Genomic DNA, 19,594 nt, shown 5'->3' with positions numbered 1-19,594 from the left:
ATTTTTCCGTGTAAGCTGCCGTTTTAAGTCACGTGTTCCCCCACACTGTATTTGATATAGATGAATATAAAAACAATTCTTTATGTACGACCAGATGCACGAGTCAATAATAGGTAATTACAGTCATTTGTTAGAAAAAATTGTCATTATTTTAAGTAGTACCTGTCCAGATTCATATTGTGGTTTAACAATGCAAAGGAACCTCAGCATGATTTATTATAAATGTGTCAAATTAAATTATAATCGGTTTTGAATATACATTTTGTTTTATGGTAGATATGGTTATTGCACAGCTTTTTCAACGTCAGATCTACGTTCGACGGGGTGTCGTAATGAAATGGCACAAATTAGCCACCATACTGGATATATGCTCGTGCTCGTGTGTGTTTCTTGGTACTCCTCTTTTGGATTCAGAATGTCAAATACGCCTTTTATCGTCACCTGAGATTTCATTATTGGCAGTATGTACGAGTAGGACATTGATTTCATGCTATTATTTCAGGCGGTTCTATTTATGGGCAAATTGTTTTAGATATGTATGAATAAAATAATTGAGGAGAAGCAGTGATGATACTGCAATTTAAACAATGGTGATAATCATAGCTTTATTAGAACGCTAATTAGTACACAAAAAAATTATTGTCATATATTCGAAATTGTTTTAGTCTATTTGTAAATCTTTTCCAAATATGTTTGAAAGCCGAAACTTTTCTGTAAAAAGAATGGGAATATGACTCCTTCGACTTATGCCTGACCAATGTTTGTAACCGAACTTGTCTGAATTCTTTGATCAAATCCTTTCATGTTGTATACACATTGCTAAAAGTTAGAGTGTATTCAGTACGGGGATCCCGTGCGATCGGAAAAAAGATTAATGGCGACATATACCAAACTGTTAGACTATGTCTGAATGTCAAAAATAGATATGTCGCCAGTCCGAATTCCGCGACTTGACCAATCTATGACGTCATAAAAATGGCGGCCAAGTTTGAATATATAACTTTGCGTAATTCTCTATTTATTTATGTTACACAGCAAATTTTCATCTCATTATCTTTAGTTTTCCATCCTAGAATATTTGTTTTTAATGTAATAACAATATTGAAGTATATTAATAATTAAATAATGTGAAATTATAAAATTATATCTTACCCCACCCTCTTTATTTCAACAGATTATTTTCTTGTTGGATATATTGGTTTGGTATATGCTGTACCATCAAAATATACGAATATCATCATATTCCAGTAATGCTATAGCTGTGTATGTGTGTTTTGTGTCTCTGCTACACATAAACACTGTACCAGTTTGCTGGCCTACCATTCGTATTGCGTTGAACTCCACAATGACTTTAAACATTCGCACTTAACCAAATGCAAAGATTATAATTCCTACCTTTCTTCTAACGTTTCTTTCCCGATAGATATGTTTTATTTCGATAGAAGCCTTTCAAAGGTTAGAATTAATAGTCCATAGGATATCAAAACTTTATTGAACAATAATGGAGTCTTTAAAACATAAACTTTCCATAGTTCATAGTTTCGGTTGCTACGATCATTTTAGAACATGTCGATCATTTTAGCCGAGTTTGTGAAGGGAAACTAATTAGAGCACGGTTGCTGTATATTATTATTAGCAATCTGATTATAATGGGCTAAGATTAATCTTCCTAAGTATATAACCCGTACAAGAAGTATTTTAGTTGTTTAATGTATAATACACCGGTTGAAACCTGTTAATGTTATTAGTTATATCCGCGAATAGTTGCAGCAGGCTTGTGCAGGTATGAGTACATATAAGGGTCGAGCACATAAGATTTTGTGACGCGTTGGGAACGTGACTGTCCTTGACATATTAAAATTGTCATTCTTGTTTTCCGCGCGGAAAGACCCAAAATCAACCAACATAACATTCAATGAAATAGGTAGGGACTTCCAAATAAGATAAATGCTAATGGTCCTGTAAGTTCCAGCCTAAAGGATGGGCATCATTTTTCCCTAAAGAATTTAACTGTAGAGGAAATCTCTGGCATGTTAACCTTTCCGTCCAAAAACTAAATTGCTATCATGTATTCGTTTTATCAACAATAGCTTGGCATATTTTGTGTAAATTGCGGAATTTAGATGTATTTGAAATATTTTAAGATTTTTAGATTCACTACTGGATGCACATACCATTAAACATGGTTTAAAACCCTGTAAAATATCCATAAAAATAGAAAAAAAAACGTTAATTAACCCCATTTATTCTTGGATCACTTTACTTAACTGGCTTCACAATATTAATGGGTTACATGTTAAAATACCATTAAAACACCCATTTTTGACCATGAATCACGCCGTTAAAAATTTAGTTTGGTAGCTAAAATGTCAATGGGTTTGAAAAAATAGTGAAATTCTGTATTTTTTTAATTTAACAAGATTATTCATGGCACTTAAGTTTGATTTAATGACCATTAAATGTCCAGGTTCTGTACGATTTCATTTAAGAGTAAATTTAATAGCCCTTAAAAACAATGTGATGCTCATTAAATCCTACATTCTGTAAAATGTGATTCGTATATTTTCAGAAGCACAAAAGTATTTGTTTTTTGTTTTTTGCTCTACTCGTCCCACTGAATGCTTATAATTCCATAATTCTAGTCCAATGTTGTTCTAAAATGGACTTTAATCACAATAAATACATACTACGCACACATCGTCTATAATATATCATGATGTTATATTTAGTTGCATGAAATTTTTTTCCCCTTGATGCAGTTACGCCATTTTTTTTCAGATGTTTGCCAAATTGTGTTCCCAGAAAAATCGGATTTATTTCAATGAAAGTCGGATGATAACGTATTAATTTATTTGATAACATCAATCTACATTATTTTTGTAAGGGTAAATACGTATTGATGCATGCCACTTTTTTTTCCAAGTCCAAAAAATCAGCATTTGTATAAGAAAGTGGGTGGGGTAAGAAATTTACATTATAAAATGTGCTCAGACCAGTTCAGATTTTCAAATTTGCCAATCCTTGAGTAGAAAATAAGGTTTATAAAGAAGTGAACAGTACACATGATTGTGACGATTTACAGTCTGATTTAAATTCACTTGGGGCATGGGCAGATCAATGACTTCTTCGTTTCAATGAATCAAAGAGTGTGGTACGCTTGATTGGGGGAGCTATGCAATCCCTCAAATATTTGCTCTTAGCTGTTTAAGTACATACACCGGAGCACAAAGTACTGAAGGAGAGCTTAATCGTGAACGCCTATTGTGCGCTGATATTGTCATTAACAGTTGCTTTTTGAATACACCTGACGCCTAATGACTGTACCAATAAAAACTTGGTCAGAATGTTTGTTAATATAAAAATGTTGAATAGTTAAAACTATCAACATGGTCACTTGATCTGTTATACTGGTACTTGTAAACCCTTCTCAGTACAACACAATACAATATCCATTTATTTTCTCATTTCAGATGAATATATGACAGACTGAGGAAACAATATGATAAATGTTTGTACGAGGTTGTTACATGTTTTTACATTACAAAACAATGAGAGAAAAAAGAAGAATCAAATATTTTTCTAGCAGTTTACCAAACAGTACATATGTATAGATACTATTACACGTGTAGAAATACGTAGTTTAATTCAATACGGTAAATATCAATATGAAGTTGATTATCTTAAGATGTCTAATTCTGATGGCAAATTTTCATGGCCCTTAATTTGATATACCATTAAAATATTACGAACTCATTAAAATTGAATCTGACGTATTTAATGAGACCATTAATCAATATTTAATAATTAACGGCCATTAACAGAGTATAAAAAATTAATGGCCCAATTAGATTTTACTAATTAATGTCAAATTAAGGGGTATTTTTAATGACACATTAATTTCATGCCAATTAAAATTTTTATGGAGTTTTAAGGAGCCGATTAACTTATTTAAATGGTTTATTTTAAGCAGTTTTTCGTGGCCATCAAATTCATTTCAACAAGGTATATTTTACCAAGGTTTTAATAACCTTATTTCATGGCTTTTTATTATATGGCATTAAAACTATGGTCATGAAAATCCCCTTAAATAGTAAGAAGTAATGGGTGAGTTTTAATGACGACCTGTTAAAACGTTTGAAAAAATTAAGGCCAATTTCATGACCCTTTCAATGGCATGTGCATCCAGTAGTGATTGCCGTTTGTAATTTTTCACCATTGACCTCTTTCAAAAGCTTTTTATACGCCCGATGGGGGCGTATTATTTTATAATCCGGTGTCTGTCCGTCCGTAAGTAATTTCTTGTCCGCTCTGTAACTCTTGAACCCCTTGAAGGATTTCGAAGAAACATGACACAAGCGTTCCAAGTTTTAGGAGCGTTTGTTTCTTTTCAGTCACATTTGACTCTATTGCAACAATAATCTTTTCGTATTTGATTTTAGCGCGATCCATTGTGTCCCTGTCGGCTCTATCACTATCTCCTTACGAAGATGCGAAGTCAGTCTATGTCAGAGAAATCACGATCATCATATTATATATAGTTATACTCTTGTATTATTTAGTTACGTCCAGCTGTGTTAAATACCAAGACAAGAGTTCACTAGAAAGAAAAAAGTTTACTCATTTAGAATTATATTATAGTATATTAATGTACAATATTGGAGGGTCGTGATTGCGGTTATAAGTTTGTCTAATCTACTATAATAAATAATTACTGTTTTCAATTTTGTAAGATTATTATTATAAGTAATTATCAACAGGTTTCTATTTTTGATTTACAAGTATGGTGCAGCATAGAAATTACTTCGTCAAAGATTTTCCTTTATTTCACACCCCTTTAAAGATGTACTATGCTCACCTGTTACATATTTCATCATTGCATATTGATCTAACTCCAGAAAATCCTCATTAAACATCTTTAGCTTGGCTAAATATATAAACTAACTGTGTATACTTCAACCATAATTAAATGTCTGTATAGTAACAACCACTTGTTTCAAACAAACTGCCAGAGTTTTTAGAGCGTAATATATTCATTACTTACACATTAATTCGTATGTAGTATTTAAAACTTACACACTACCTTTCATACTCATAAACATGTAAACGATATGCAATATTTGTTTATATATTCAAATATGAAATGTTTAGCATAATATATCTTTAATATTGTACAAATGACGTTCATTTTATTTAAAATATCATAATGCAAAATAATTATGTATGTGTATGTTGTAAACTACAACAAACTCCACTTTCAGCAACAAAACAAACAACTCAATCAATAATTTGAAGATGACGATATATTAACACGAAGTGCTCAGAGGTGAGCTTTTGTGATCGCCCTGTGTCCGTCGTCGTCCGTCGTCTGTCAGTCGTCCGTCAGTCGTCCGTCGTCAACAATTTGACTGTTAACACTCTAGAGGTCACACTTTTGGTCAAATCTTAATGAAATTTGGTCAGAATATTACCTGAATAAAATCTTGGACGAGTTTGATATTGGGTTATCTAGGGTCAAAAACTAGATTACCAGGTCAAATCAAAGGAAAAGCTTGTTAACACTCTAGAGGTCACAATTTTGGCCCAGTATTAATGAAACTTGGTCAGAATGTGATCCTAAAAAAATCTTGGATGAACTCGATAACGAATAATCTAGGGTTGAAAAAAACTAGGTTGCCAGGTCAAATCAAAGGTCACAATTTTAGATCAATCTTAATGAAACTTAGTCAGAATGTTACCCTCAATAAAATCTTGAACGAGTTTGATATCGGGTTATCTGGGGTCAAAAACTAGGTCATCAGGTCAAATCAAAGGAAAAGCTTGTTAACACTCTAGATGTCACAATTTTGGCCCAATCTTAATGAAACGTGGTCAGAATGTTACCCTTAATAAAATCTTGGAGGAATTTGATATTGAATTATCTGGGGTCAAAAACTAGGCCACAAGGTTAAAAAGCTTGTTAAAACTGTAGAGGCCATGTTTATGACTGTATTTTCATGAAACTTTGTCAGATTGTAAATCTTGATGATCTTAAGGTCAATTTTGAATCTTGGACATGTAGGATCAAAAACTAGGTCAAAGGAAAAGCTAGTTAACACTGTAGAGGCCACATTTATGACCATATTTTAATGAAACTTGGTCAGGATGTTAATCTTGATGATCTATATGTCACGTTTCAATTAGGGTCAGGTGTGGTCAAAAACTAGGTCACTAGGTCAAATTAAAGGAAAAACTTGTTAACCAGAGGCCACATTTATGAATGCATCTTCATGAAACTTAGTCAGAATGTTAATCTTGATGATCTTTAGGTCAAGCTCAAAATCTGGATTATGTGGGGTCAAAAACTAGATAAACGGGTCAAATCAAAGGAAAAGCTAGTTAGCACTTTAAAGGCCACATTTATGAGCATATCGTAAAGAAACTTGGTCAAAATGTTAATCTTGATGATCTTTAGGTCTGGCTCAAAATCTGGGTTATGTGGGGTCAAACACTAGGTAAACGGATCAAATCAAAGGAAAAGCTAGTTGGCCACATTTATGAGCATATCTTAAAGAAACTTGGTCAGAATGTTAATCTTGATGATTTTTAGGTCAATAGGCCTTCATGGCCATCTTGTTTTAAATAATGGCCGCCATTTTGATGACGTCATAACTCGGTCCAGTCGTAGAATTTACATTGGCGACATGGCTTAGAATGAACTTTAGACATTACGGAACAGATTGGTATATGTCGGACGACGTGCAGAGCGAATGTTTCGAATGGCTTGCATCAAGGTCAAGGTCACACTTAAAGGTCATACCTTTTTGGCGTATTTTGCTCCGCATTGCGGTCCTTTTGTTATACATTGCTTTCTGTGCGAGCAATTGCAAATGCATTAGCAAGTTGAAAAACCAGCTATTGGAGCGTATATAAACCCAAAGAGGCTATCTCTAAATGAAAGTTTTTTTTCATTTTTGCATAACTGTTCGATATAGTATACCAGTGTATGTACTTCACAGATTTTCAGTCTCAATTATGTTGAGCGTTATCATAATAATGATAATAATAATGTTGAATGTTACAAAAAGCAATCCTTGTATAAGGATAGGATAATTTTGAAGTCAATGAAAAAGATCAAAGCTTTTGTCCCTTGTTCCGCTCGCTTTACGACTGTCACAAATTTTTGTTTAGAAACAACGAAAAAGACTTTCGAATCTCATTACATGAAATCAATGAAAAAGACCGAATCTTTTAAATGCAGTGGAGATTTGTTTACTTTGCTTTCTGCGGAAGCCGTTGACAAGGCTAAGAACCAGCTCAACCAAAAAGAGTTTATGAATGAAAAGTGTTGTTATTTTCGGTATTGAACGATGATGTACCCGTATATAAGGAGTTCTGCTTCAGCAATCGACTTTCCGATCAGACAGACAGGCGACAACTTGAAATATTCAGCAAAATTTCCAGCTTGTCGTACTTGATTTTTTTTTTGTTACGACAGTTGTCGCGCAAATTACAACCTTTTGACCCAAAATTTAGCGCGAAAAGCAGAAATTTTAAAAAAACTAATTTCAGCTTCTCGAACTAAGATATTCCCTCAACTTTCAACTAATCGACTTAACTTCTAGGGCGAAGAGTATATTGTTTTCAGTCTGAACTTCTACTTCTCGTGGCAGATCTGGCTGTTTGCGCGACAAAGCGGAATCAGAGCTTCCAACGTCAAGTTGCCTGCACATTACGTACGTGGCTTGTCTCCATTCCCACCATTTTACTGGCGAATCAGTGAAATTGTTAACGTGTGTTTTCACAGAATCAATGTTAGCTCATCACCATTATATAACTGTGATATTGCATTAAAACGGCTCAAAACCCTTAACAGAGGACTAGCGGGAAGTTAGCAGTAGAGCAATAACAGCAGTTACAGCAGTATTACTGCTATTACCGCTAGAACGTTATAGCAGTAATAGCAGTAATACTGCTGTTACTGCTCTACTGCTAACTTCCCGCTGGTTAACAGAGGAGGATCTAAGGCTATATACCATCCAGTTCAATTAGTGATATCGAGGCATTCCGTTCGACTTAAATTATCTCGGAAGAGTCACGCACATTCAATACATTTCTACTGTAATATTAAAGACCCACCACAGAATAACTGTTTTCTTTCGCGTTTCCATGAAAGTAACTATATATAATTTGCATAGTAAAACTGAGAATTACAAGTATTTTGTTTCAAATTTACAGTGACTTATATTGGGCCAAGACTATGTGTTTAATACCTAAATATTTTATTGATTTAATATACCACTATGTTATGTCAGACAACACTTTTTTTCTACAGTTATGTTTTTAAAACTATAACGAAAGGAGAAAGAATAAGTTGAAGTTGCGAAAAATATTAATTCAAGAAGAGCCTAAATCGATCGTCTTGTAGTATAGTTGCATTTCAAACAGAATGATTTTCTCTTGAGGTTTATGTGGATGGAGTGGAATAGGTCACTAGGTTGCTGTGGGTCTTTAATGGTATTTATAAACAAAAGATGTAATCTAAAATTTTATAAGTTTATTACAACATTTTAGTCATATTATGGTAATACAGATGTATACATATAATCAGCAACGCCAGTCGCTTCATTATTTATGTATCAACACAATATGACTTACGGAGACGACCATTAGAACTTATGGAAACAATAGTGTTAGGTAGGCCCGATTGTGTACCCTGTTTTCACCCGGTACACCAATTTCGTCCGGTCTGCACTCGTTTCAGTCGGAGTAGTTGCGTGCGCATGAATTCGGTACATACGCGGGACATGCCGAATAGTGCTGTGTACCGATCACATGATATAGCCCGGTGTTGTATGAATCAGGTCCATCAATATCAATTATGAATTCACACGCGGTTTGCTTTTTTTCGTTGAAGTGAACGCACTTTAGTGTATTGGTGATGCAGTTAATAATATTGTCTGTTTGAAAAGGATACTTACAAAAATGAGCGGATGGACAATAATCAAAATTATTTGGGTTAAGTTCTATTGGTCGTCTACTTACACATTAACAACATCGAATTAACAAGAGCACCGCCTTGCGGGTGCTGACGCTCATCTGATTTTTTTTTGTATAATAGAAAAATTGTCCTACCGATGATTTTTTAAGTCCAAAAAGGGCCATAATTCTTGCAAAAAGCAGGATTGAGTTATGTCTCTTGATGTACATAGTCAGCTTATGATGGTGAACAACTGTTGCAAGTTTCAAAGCAATAGCTTAAATAGTTTAGGAGAAAAGCTGACCTAAACATAAAACTTAACCAATAAATCTGTTATTTTCTAAGTCCAAAAGGGGCCATAAGTCTTGCAAAAAGCAGGACAGAGTTATGTTTCTTGCTGTACATGGTCAGCTTATGATGATGAACAAGTGTTGCAAGTTTTAAAGCAATAGCTTTGATAGTTTATGAGAAAAGCTGACTTAAACATATTACTCAACCAAGAAAACTGATTTTCTAAGTACAAAAGGGGAAATAATTCTTGCCAAAAGCAGGATGGAGTTATGTTTCTTGATGTACAGGGTCAGCTTATGATGGTGAACATGTGTTGCAAGTTTCAAAGCAATAGCTTTGATAGTTTAAAAGAAAAAGTTGACATAAACATAAAACTTAACTAAGAAATATGATATTTTCTAAGTCCAAAAGGGGCCGTAAATCTTGCAAAAAGCAGGATGGAGTTATATTTCTTGATGTACAGGGTCAGCTTATGATGGTAAACAAGTGTTGCAAGTTTTAAAGCAATAGCTGTGATAGTTTAGGAGAAAAGCGGACCTAAACATAAAACTTAACCAAGAAAACTGATTTTCTAAGTCCAAAAGGGGCAATAATTCTTGCAAAAAGCAGGATGGAGTTATGTTTCTTGATGTACAGGGTCAGCTTATGATGGTGAACAAGTGTTGCAAGTTTCAAAGCAATAGCTTTGATAGGGTAGGAGAAAAGTTGACCTAAACATAAAACATAACCAAGAAATCTGATATTTTCTAAGTAAAAAGGGGCCATCAATCTTGCAAAAAGCAGGATGGAGTTATGTTTCTTGCTGTACAGGGCCAGCTTATGATGGTGAACAAGTGTTGCAAGTTTCAAAGCAATAGCTTTGATAATTTAGGAGAAAAGCTGACCTAAACATAAAACTTAACCAGGCAACGCCGACGCCGACGCCGACGCCGATCAAGTGATGACAATAACTCATCATTTTTTTTCAAAAAATCAGATGAGCTAAAAACTTAATAGTTATATCACAATCTAAAAAGATATTTTCGGGATACTAATAAAGTAGAAAAAATACAAAAGTTTTATAAAAGTAAAATATAAATTGCTCCCTTCGCTGGATGTCTTGATTCCAAAAACGTTATTATATATTAAAGAAAAATATCGTTTGAGCCGCACCATGAGAAAACCAACATAATACATTTGCGACCTGCATGTATCCAGACCAGCCTGCGCATCCGCGCAGTCTGGTCGGGATCCATTCTGTTCGCTAACGGTTTCTCTAATTGTAATAGGCTTTGAAAGCCTGATCAGACTGCGCAGATGCGCAGGCTTGTCTGGATCCATGTCTCATTAATTGAGCCGCACCATGAGAAAACCAACATAGTGCATTTAATGCACTGTTGGTTTTCTCATGGTGCGGCTCAATTAATGAGAAACCCATACGCGTTTTAGCAGCATACGCATAATTTAGACCGCACAACAAAATATAATTCAGCCTTTAAAGATATCCAATGTTCTACTTTCGCTAAAATATTTTATCATTAGATATTCACTTCAGATGTAGAAAATGCATAACAAATGTATTCAATTTTAGAAACACACAAAACAAATTACGTAGAGCTACAGTCGTACTTATATACCGTGCAGTTACACTCGTTTGTTAAAAACGAAGCTTCCAGTTCTTTAGTGGTAGTGCACATTTACGCTGTGTTAAGCTATCCATGTGTTAAGCGCGTACTGTTTTAAAACTAATGCAGAGTCAACTTTGTTAATTTCATATCCACATAAACCATATGTTCTTGTTGTTCGTATTTTCAAATATATTTTGGTCAGGTAACCTTCAAGAAAGCAGTTTGATTTGACCAAAGAGCTAGATTTGACATAATTTATTACGCTCTCGCCAACAAACCAAAAATCGTTGAATCTAGAACAATTTTCTGTTGTCCTATGAACAACTCTCAGTTTAGATCTGTTTCTATCCTTCACAGTATATTTTTAAAAGCAATTAGACTTATTGTTATCTATATATTACTGATAACATAAGAAGACAGTTTATTACATACACGTTTCTATTCCCCGTTAAGTTACACTCGTACCGGAAACGTCAATATTTTTCCATACACTGACGCCTGAATTTCATATCGGGTGCGTGACGTAATTCAGTGTGTGTTGTTGCACTATTTTTTTTTCTATTTAGTTCAGTATTGTCAATCTATTAAGGCTATTGAACGTATATATGATATTTACATAATATTTATACGTGTAGATGCGTATGTAATAAAAAGGTTATTGTCTTTGCATCGGGAAATATGCACTCGTTCTTCAGCGGAAGAATATTGCTTGCAGAAATGATCCACGTTGGCGATATAATGTATGTGCTTGAAGAAAGTTAGACCGTGAATTGATCCACGTTGGCGACATAGAATATGTGCTTAAAGAAAGTTAGGCCGGAAAATGGTCCACGTTGGCGACATAATATCTGTGCTTGCAGAAATGATCCACGTTGGCGATATAATATATGTGCTTGAAGAAAGTTAGACCGTGAATTGATCCACGTTGGCGACACAGAATATGTGCTTAAAGAAAGTTAGGCCGGAAAATGGTCTACGTTGGCGACATAATATCTGTGCTTGCAGAAATGATCCACGTTGGCGATATAATATATGTGCTTGAAGAAAGTTAGACCGTGAATTGATCCACGTTGGCGACACAGAATATGTGTTTAAAGAAAGTTAGGCCGGAAAATGGTCCACATTAGCGCCCATAATATCTGTGTTTGCAGAAATGACCCACTTTGGGGGGATATAAAATATGGGTTTGGGAAAAATTTTAGCCCGTAAATTTGATCCACTTGGGCGACACAGAATAGGGTGCTTAAAGAACGTTGGGCCCCGGAAAATGGTTTTTTTACGTGGGGCCATAATACCCTGGGCTTGCAAAATAAACCCACTTTGGCGATAAATATATGTCTTGAAGAAAGTTCCCCTAAACTGATCCCCTTTGGCACACAGAAAAATGGCTTAAAAAAGTTAGGCCAAAAATTGGTCTACTTTTGGCGACAAAATATCTGTGCTTGCAAAAAGACCACCACCTGGGATTTTCAGGGTATATGCTTGTAGAAAGTTAGACCGTAAATTGATCCACGTTGGCAAACACAAAAAATATGTTTTGAAAAATTTGGGGCCGGAAAATGTCACGTTGGCGCCCAAAAATTTTTTTGCTTGCAGAAATGCCACTTTGGCGAAAAAATTTTATGTTTTGGGAAGAAATTTTAACCGTAAACTAACCCACTTGGCGCATAAAAAAGTGTTTGAAAAAATTTTAGGAGGGGAAAGGGGTCCCCCGGCAAACATAAAAACTTTTGGCTTGAAAAAAAATAAACCACGTTGACGATATAAATTTTGTGCTTGAAGAAGAAAGTTAGACCGTAAAATGATCCACTTTTGGCGACAAAAAATATGTTCTTGAAGAAAGTTAGGAGGGGAAAAAGATCCACTTTGGGCGACATAATATCTGTTTTTCCCAAAATATCCACTTTGGCGCCATAATATATTTTGTTGAAAAAAATTTTAAAACCGAGAAGTGATCCACTTTGGCGACATAATATCTTTGCTTGAAGAAAGTCAGACCGAGAAATTTCTACCTGAAAAAGAAGCAAAAATTTTTTTTAAAATTAAATTTATTTACTTTAAATTAAAAAATCTTCAAATTGTCTTTTCCCATGGGCTTTTTCAAATTTATGCACGTAAACTAGAAAATAAAGGGTCACCTGGCGGGGTTTCCGGGGGCCAGCGCACCAAAAAAGGGTTGCCCCGCTTTCTCTAAATGAGCAGTTTTTTTCCAAGTTTTTCACCACATTTTTTTTGGTCACAAATTTTAATATATGAAAAATTTCTCGCCACGTTTGCCCAAAAAAAAAACAAAGGGGCCTTTTAAAAATGCTCGTTAGGTATTCCCATCCACTCTGCCAGGGACCCAAAAAAAAAGGGAAAGCATAGCATCCCCTGTAATTTTTTTTTCACTTAAAAATTTTCGACGATTACCCGAGACAGTGGGAAATCGCAACATTTTTTTGAAAAAATTTTTTCCCAAACCAGTAAAATGTCAGTTTGGGTAATTTTCCCTTTGGGGGCGGAATTTTTAAAAAAATTTAAAAATTTTACCTTAGAATCTAAAAAAAAAATTTAAAAAACGTTTTTTAAAAAACCAGACTCCCGCTCCAATGGAAATTCCAAAAATTTTTTTTTTAAAAAGCTATGGAAAATTAAACGTTTTTGATTCGGGCAAAAATTTTGCGGAAAAGGGGAAAAAGAATGGCTTTTTAAATTGCTTAAAACGCAGGAGTGATTTTTTAGAAAAAATAAAATTTACCCCAAATTTTTGAAAAATTAAAAACCCAAAAACCATTACGCCTTTGCCACACCATATCATCTTACAAAAATAAAGCCGGGCCCCCCCCCCCGGGGGGGCCCCCCAATTAGGAGATAAACTAAGGGAAACCCAAACATTTTTGCCCCCCGCCGATTCTGGAATGAAAAAAAAACCCAAATTTAGATTTGCATGTCGATCGAACAAAAAGAAAAAAAAAAAAAAAATAAAAAAAAAAAAAAAACAAAGTTTTCTTTCGATATTTTTAAAGCATGGTTTTCTTACAAAAAAAACCAGTAAAGACAGCTGGGGAAAAGGGAAAAGAAACATTTTAGAAAAAAAAGTTTTTATTTTAACCCTTTTAAAATGAAAGACAAAAATTTAAAACACTTACTTAAAAAATCGGCAGTTTTTGTTGAATTTCAAAACACCAGCAAAATGACGACAAAAATATTGTCAGGTATACTAAAACAAATATTTTATCAAAGTTAAAAACAAAAAGTAATAAATTTCTTTCTAAAACCTATAAAATATCGACAACAGCTTTTAAAGTCAGATGTATGTTTTTTTAAAAAAAATGAAATCTGAACCGGGAAAAGATGAAACTTTTTAAAATTTAAAAGCTTTTTTTTTTGTCTTTTTCGCCTGGACAATTTCCAACGGTATTCGAACATTCATTGTTCGTGTCCCTTTTGCACCGTAAATTTTTTTTCAAGTAATTTTACTGAAAAAAAAACAAAAACCCAAAAAAACATTTTTTCGCTAAATTTAAAATTTTTAAAATTTTTAAATTCCATCTAAAAGGGCTTAATGTGAAAGTGAACACATTTTGCCCAAAACTACAAAATCTTCTTACTGTAAATTGATTTTGAATTACAATATTTACATTTTGCTCTAATCTAAGCTACTTTACGGTAACAAAACATGTCTGTTTTTCCCTTGTTAAACTCAGAAGGCTTTTTGTAAAAAATTTTATTTTCCCAAAAAAAAACCGATGTGTTGTTTTTATTTTTTTTTTAAGTTTAACGTCTCACCGAAAAAACCAACACAATTATAAAAAAGGTCAAGGGCGACTTTCCCAGCTTTGATAAGGAAGACACCGGGTGCCCCTTCGTGCACCTGGATAGAACAACCAATCTTACGTAAGCCACATGTATGGCTTCCCCACATGAAGAGTTCAACGCCCCGAGTGAGGCCCAAAACTGCATCGGTGAGTGGCAAGTGATTTAAAGTCAGCTATGTTTACCGCTCGGCCACGAAGCCACCCCCCAAGGGTATTATAGAGAAACTGAAATTTTTTAGTTTCGGCATTAAATCAAAAGGCCCAAAACTTTTCCCCCCCAATTTTGTATTCGTTCACTGATAACCTGAAGTGTAATTTTTGCAACATTTTTTTTAACCGTATTTTTTGCCCATAAAAAAATTAAGGTTTCCCATTTGATTAATTTTTAATGGAAAAAAGAAAACATTTTTTTTAAAAAATATTTTTTTTTTGTACCCTTATAATATAGGGGGGCCTAACTATAATTAAAATTAAATAAGTTCAATGGTAATCTGAAAAGTAACATTTTATAACCAAATATTTTTTTAAAATATTAAAAGGGACAGCGTCTTTTCCCGGGAAATTGAAAAAAACTTTCCCGAATCATTTCCATCTGGAAAGTTTTTTTCTGTATTAAATGTTGCTTTTTAAAAGTTATAAAGTTTGCAAATTTTATAAACCCCAACAACAAGCTTTTAATTTCTTCGTAAATTTGGCCCCCCCCCCCCTTTAAAGTTTTTTTTATACAATACTGTCTCACCTTAAAAGTCTTTTAAATTGTTTTCAACCCCCCGATTTAAAATTTCCCCCCAACCCCCGTTTAAAAAAACAAAGCACTTCCCACTGTCATTGTTACTCCCAAAAATTTTTCTCCCTTTCTCCTGACACAACCCCTTTCCCCCGAACCCCCCCATTAAAAAAAAGTCTTAAACCAAATTAAAAAAACGGCCCAACTGGGCCTTTGGGATGGGTAAAATTTTTAGTTTTCATGTGCCATTTCCCCAAATATTCGTACAAATCCCTAAATTTTTTACGTAATAAAAAATTTTTTTTATGCACATTTACTAGTTTGTTTCAGTACATTCGCTAGTTTGTGTTGTACAATTTAAAATTCTTAAAGTGCTTTTTTAAAAAATATTCGGTTTAAAAACAAATTTTTTTATGTAGATAAAGGGAGTTTTTTTATGTAAAAAAAACAGCTGGGCTGTCCAATCAATTTGTTCGTATGTGCATTTTCCAATACAAAATATATTTTACGAAACCATTAAAATTTACAGCACAAACTAGCAAACCCAAATGCATAGCAATTCTTAAAATAAATTCTGCCAAACTAGTCTATGTACCTTAACACCCGCCTTACCTGCATAACAAATTATGATTTGGTTTCCGAAAATATTGGTTTAAAACACATGACGAACTATTTAAATTTTACAGCCCCAAACTAGTGAAAAAGCACAGCACAAACTAAGAATGTTTCCAGACAAATAGTAAAAGGGACATAACAAACTGCTTTATCTACAGAATAAATTATGAATTGTACCGAATATATTGGAAAATGCACATGAAAATATTTTAACCCGTACAGCAAAAAAGTAGTGAATACACAGCACAAAAAAGAAATATGTCCCGGGTAAACTAGTAAATTACATAACAAACTGCGTTTTTCACATAAAAAAGGTTTTTGATTTGTACCGAAATATTTTGGAAAAAAAACTGAAGTCTAATAATTTTTCACTAAAAGGCCCGTTTAGGCCCTTCCCCTCCCAAATTTTTTTTCTCTTTCTTTTTTTATGTTCTTGTATTGTTTCTTATCAAAATCCCTATACAACTCCCTTTTTAAAAGGGTTTACCCCGTTTTTCCCCCTTTTACGGAAAATTTTTCTTACTGTAACAAGGTTAGCACGTTGTTCCCTTTTAAAAGGAGATTTTTTTCTTACCAAACGAGGTTGCAAAGTTGTTCCCTTTTAAGGAGATTTTACTTACCGTAAAGAGGATGCACGTTGTTCCCTTTTAAAGGAAAATTTTACTTACCGTTAACGAGGTTGCAAAGTTGTTTCCCCCTTTTACGGAGATTTTACTTAAACCCTAACGAGGTTGCACGTTTTTTTCCCTTTTTACGGAATTTTTTACTTAAACCCAAACAGGGTTGCACGTTGTTTTTTTGTACGGAGAAATTTTTCTTACCGTAACAGGGTTTCACGTTGTTCCCCTTTTACGGAGATTTTTTTTTACCCTTTAAAAAGGTTGCACTTTTTCCCTTTTACGGGGGGTTTTTTCTTACCGTAACAAGGGGTTTTTTTACGTTGTTCCCTTTTGTACGGGGATTTTACTTATTAAAAGGTTGCACCCTTTTTTCCCTTTTACGGAGATTTTACTTAATGTTAACCCAGGTTGCACGTTGATTCCCTTTTACGGAGATCTTTCTTTAAACTTAGAAGATTTTCACGTTTTTCCCTTTTTCGAAAAAATTTACTTACTGAAGAAGATTTCCTTTTTTCCTTTGCACGAAGATGTTTTCCCATGTACGAAGATTTTACTTACCCGTTACAAGCTTGCACGTTGTTCCCTTGTACGGGAAAATTTTTTCAAAAAAATTTTTTTATGGGTTTTTAAATTTTATAATGTTACACATAAGCACAGATAGGGGCTTTACTTCCCCCCTTTTTTTTGCTATAACTGCAAAAATGATTTTCTGGGAAATTTGGCGTTGATACTAGGGTTTTGGGGCTTTGTGGGGATTTGGGGGTTCCCTAATTTCCGATAGCTGGATCACATCACCGCACATTAAGTAATAGGGAATGTTAAAAGGGAAACCGATATTTGGGTTTGAGCAAGACTTTGTTTAAAAAAAAATGTATAAAAATTTGGGCCAATCGAAAAAAGTTCTATAAAACATGTCTTCTAAGGGGATGGCGGGGTTTTTTTAAGACAAAAAGTTTTTCGGTTTTCCAGCGATAGAAAAAACAAAACGAGGATTCAACCAATACTTTAATTTCCCCGTTCCTTTATAAGAAAAGGTTTTCTGGGAACTACCCTGTCCCGGGCGGGTAAATTTTTTTAAAAGAAGACGTTTGAAGTTCATCAACTAAACAGAGTTTTCCCAACTTTAACCCAAATTTTTAGACATAGGGCCCCCGCTGGGGGTTTTTTTCCTAAATGAAAGTTGAATACATAAAAGAAAGCAAAAAAAGGCTGAGCATCGGAAAGCCCGAGACAGAGACAGAGTTTGGGAAACTACTGAATAGTAGAAACTTTCCCGCTTAAGACGGTTCAGCGTTTTTTCAAAGGACCCCCAAGGCATTGGGGGGGGGGGGCCAAATTTTTCGCATTAAAGGCCTTTTGCGAACTGTCGCAGTAGGCCTAATGTCATAATCGGCAAACTGTCGTATTCAACCAATTGTCTTTCGACGAGTTGTCGTGCACCGAGTTGAATTCTACATATAATAGCATAAAGGCGCTGAGCATCCAGGAGTCAGGGCAATCAGATAGAGTTGCAACTTCAATTAAGAGGAAAGAGGCCGAGCATCTATGCGATAGGACTCATATGTTGTTGAATCTCAAAGACTTTGTCTGACGGAAACTTCAACAAAAAGACCAGTCAAGTATAGAGTCTCCAGCCTATAGGAGTTTGAGCTTATTATAATTTGAAAATTTTTAGTTTGAAACATTTAGTAATTTGCCTGATCCCTAAAATTATTTAGCTCCTAATAGAAGTCATTTACAAATCATTGATACACGAATCATTTAGGCAAGGTAGCCAGAGGTAATTTCTATATATGAGATATTTGGTCTCACTAGCTGTACGTTTTAACAAAGGACATTTTATATCGTTTGTCAGCTAGTCTAAGACATAGTCACCTTAAAGATTGGACCCAATTTATTGTTCAATATCTTTAGGCATAGACACTTCCCCGAGTCCTATAACTGACAGATTTTACTTACTGTAACAAGGTTGCTTGTTATTCCCTTATACGAAGATTTTTACCCTTGTATGAAGATTTTACTTACTGTAATAAGGTTGCACATTGTTTCCTTGTACGGAGATTTTACTTACTTAACAAGATTGAACGTTGTTCCCATTGTACGGAGATTTTACTTACTGTAACAAGATTGCACGTTGTCCCTTGTACAGAGATTTACTTACAATAACAAGGTTACACGTTGTTTCCTTGTACGGAGATTTTACTTACTGTAACAAGATTGCACGTTGTTCCCTTGTACGAAGATTTTACTTACTGTAACAAGATTGCTTGTTTTTCCTTTGTACGAAGACTTCACTTACTGTAACAAGGTTGCATGTAGTTCCTTTGTACGAAAATTTTACTTACTGTAGCAATGTAGCAAGGCGTTCTCTTGTACGAAGATTTGACTTACTGTAATAAGGTTTCACGTTGTTCCCTTGTACGGAGATTTTACTTACTGTAACAAGATTGCACTTGTACGAAGATTTTACTTACTGTAACAAGATTGCTTGTTTTTCCTTTGTACGAAGACTTCACTTACTGTAACAAGGTTGCATGTAGTTCCTTTGTACGAAGATTTTACTTACTGTAGCAATGTAGCAAGGCGTTCTCTTGTACGAAGATTTTACTTACTGTAACAAGGTTGCACGTTGTTCCCTTGTACGGAGATTTTACTTACTGTAACAAGGTTGCACGTTGTTCCCTTGTACGGAGATTTTACTTACTGTAACAAGATTGCTTGTTTTTCGTTTGTACGAAGACTTCACTTACTGTAACAAGGTTGCATGTAGTTCCCTTGTACGAAGATTTTACTTACTGTAACAAGGTTGCAAGTATTTTCCTTAATACGAAGATTTTACTAACTGTAACAAGATTGTGCGTTTTTCCATTGTACGAAGATTTTGCTTACTGTAACAAGGCTTGATGTTTCTTCCCTTGTACAAAGATTTTTACTTACTGTAGCAAGGTTGCATGTTTTTCCTTTGTACGAAGATTTTA

This window comes from Mercenaria mercenaria, chromosome 7, assembly GCF_021730395.1.
Source record: "Mercenaria mercenaria strain notata chromosome 7, MADL_Memer_1, whole genome shotgun sequence".
Classification (NCBI taxonomy): domain Eukaryota; kingdom Metazoa; phylum Mollusca; class Bivalvia; order Venerida; family Veneridae; genus Mercenaria; species Mercenaria mercenaria.
This window is presented reverse-complemented; position numbering follows the sequence as displayed.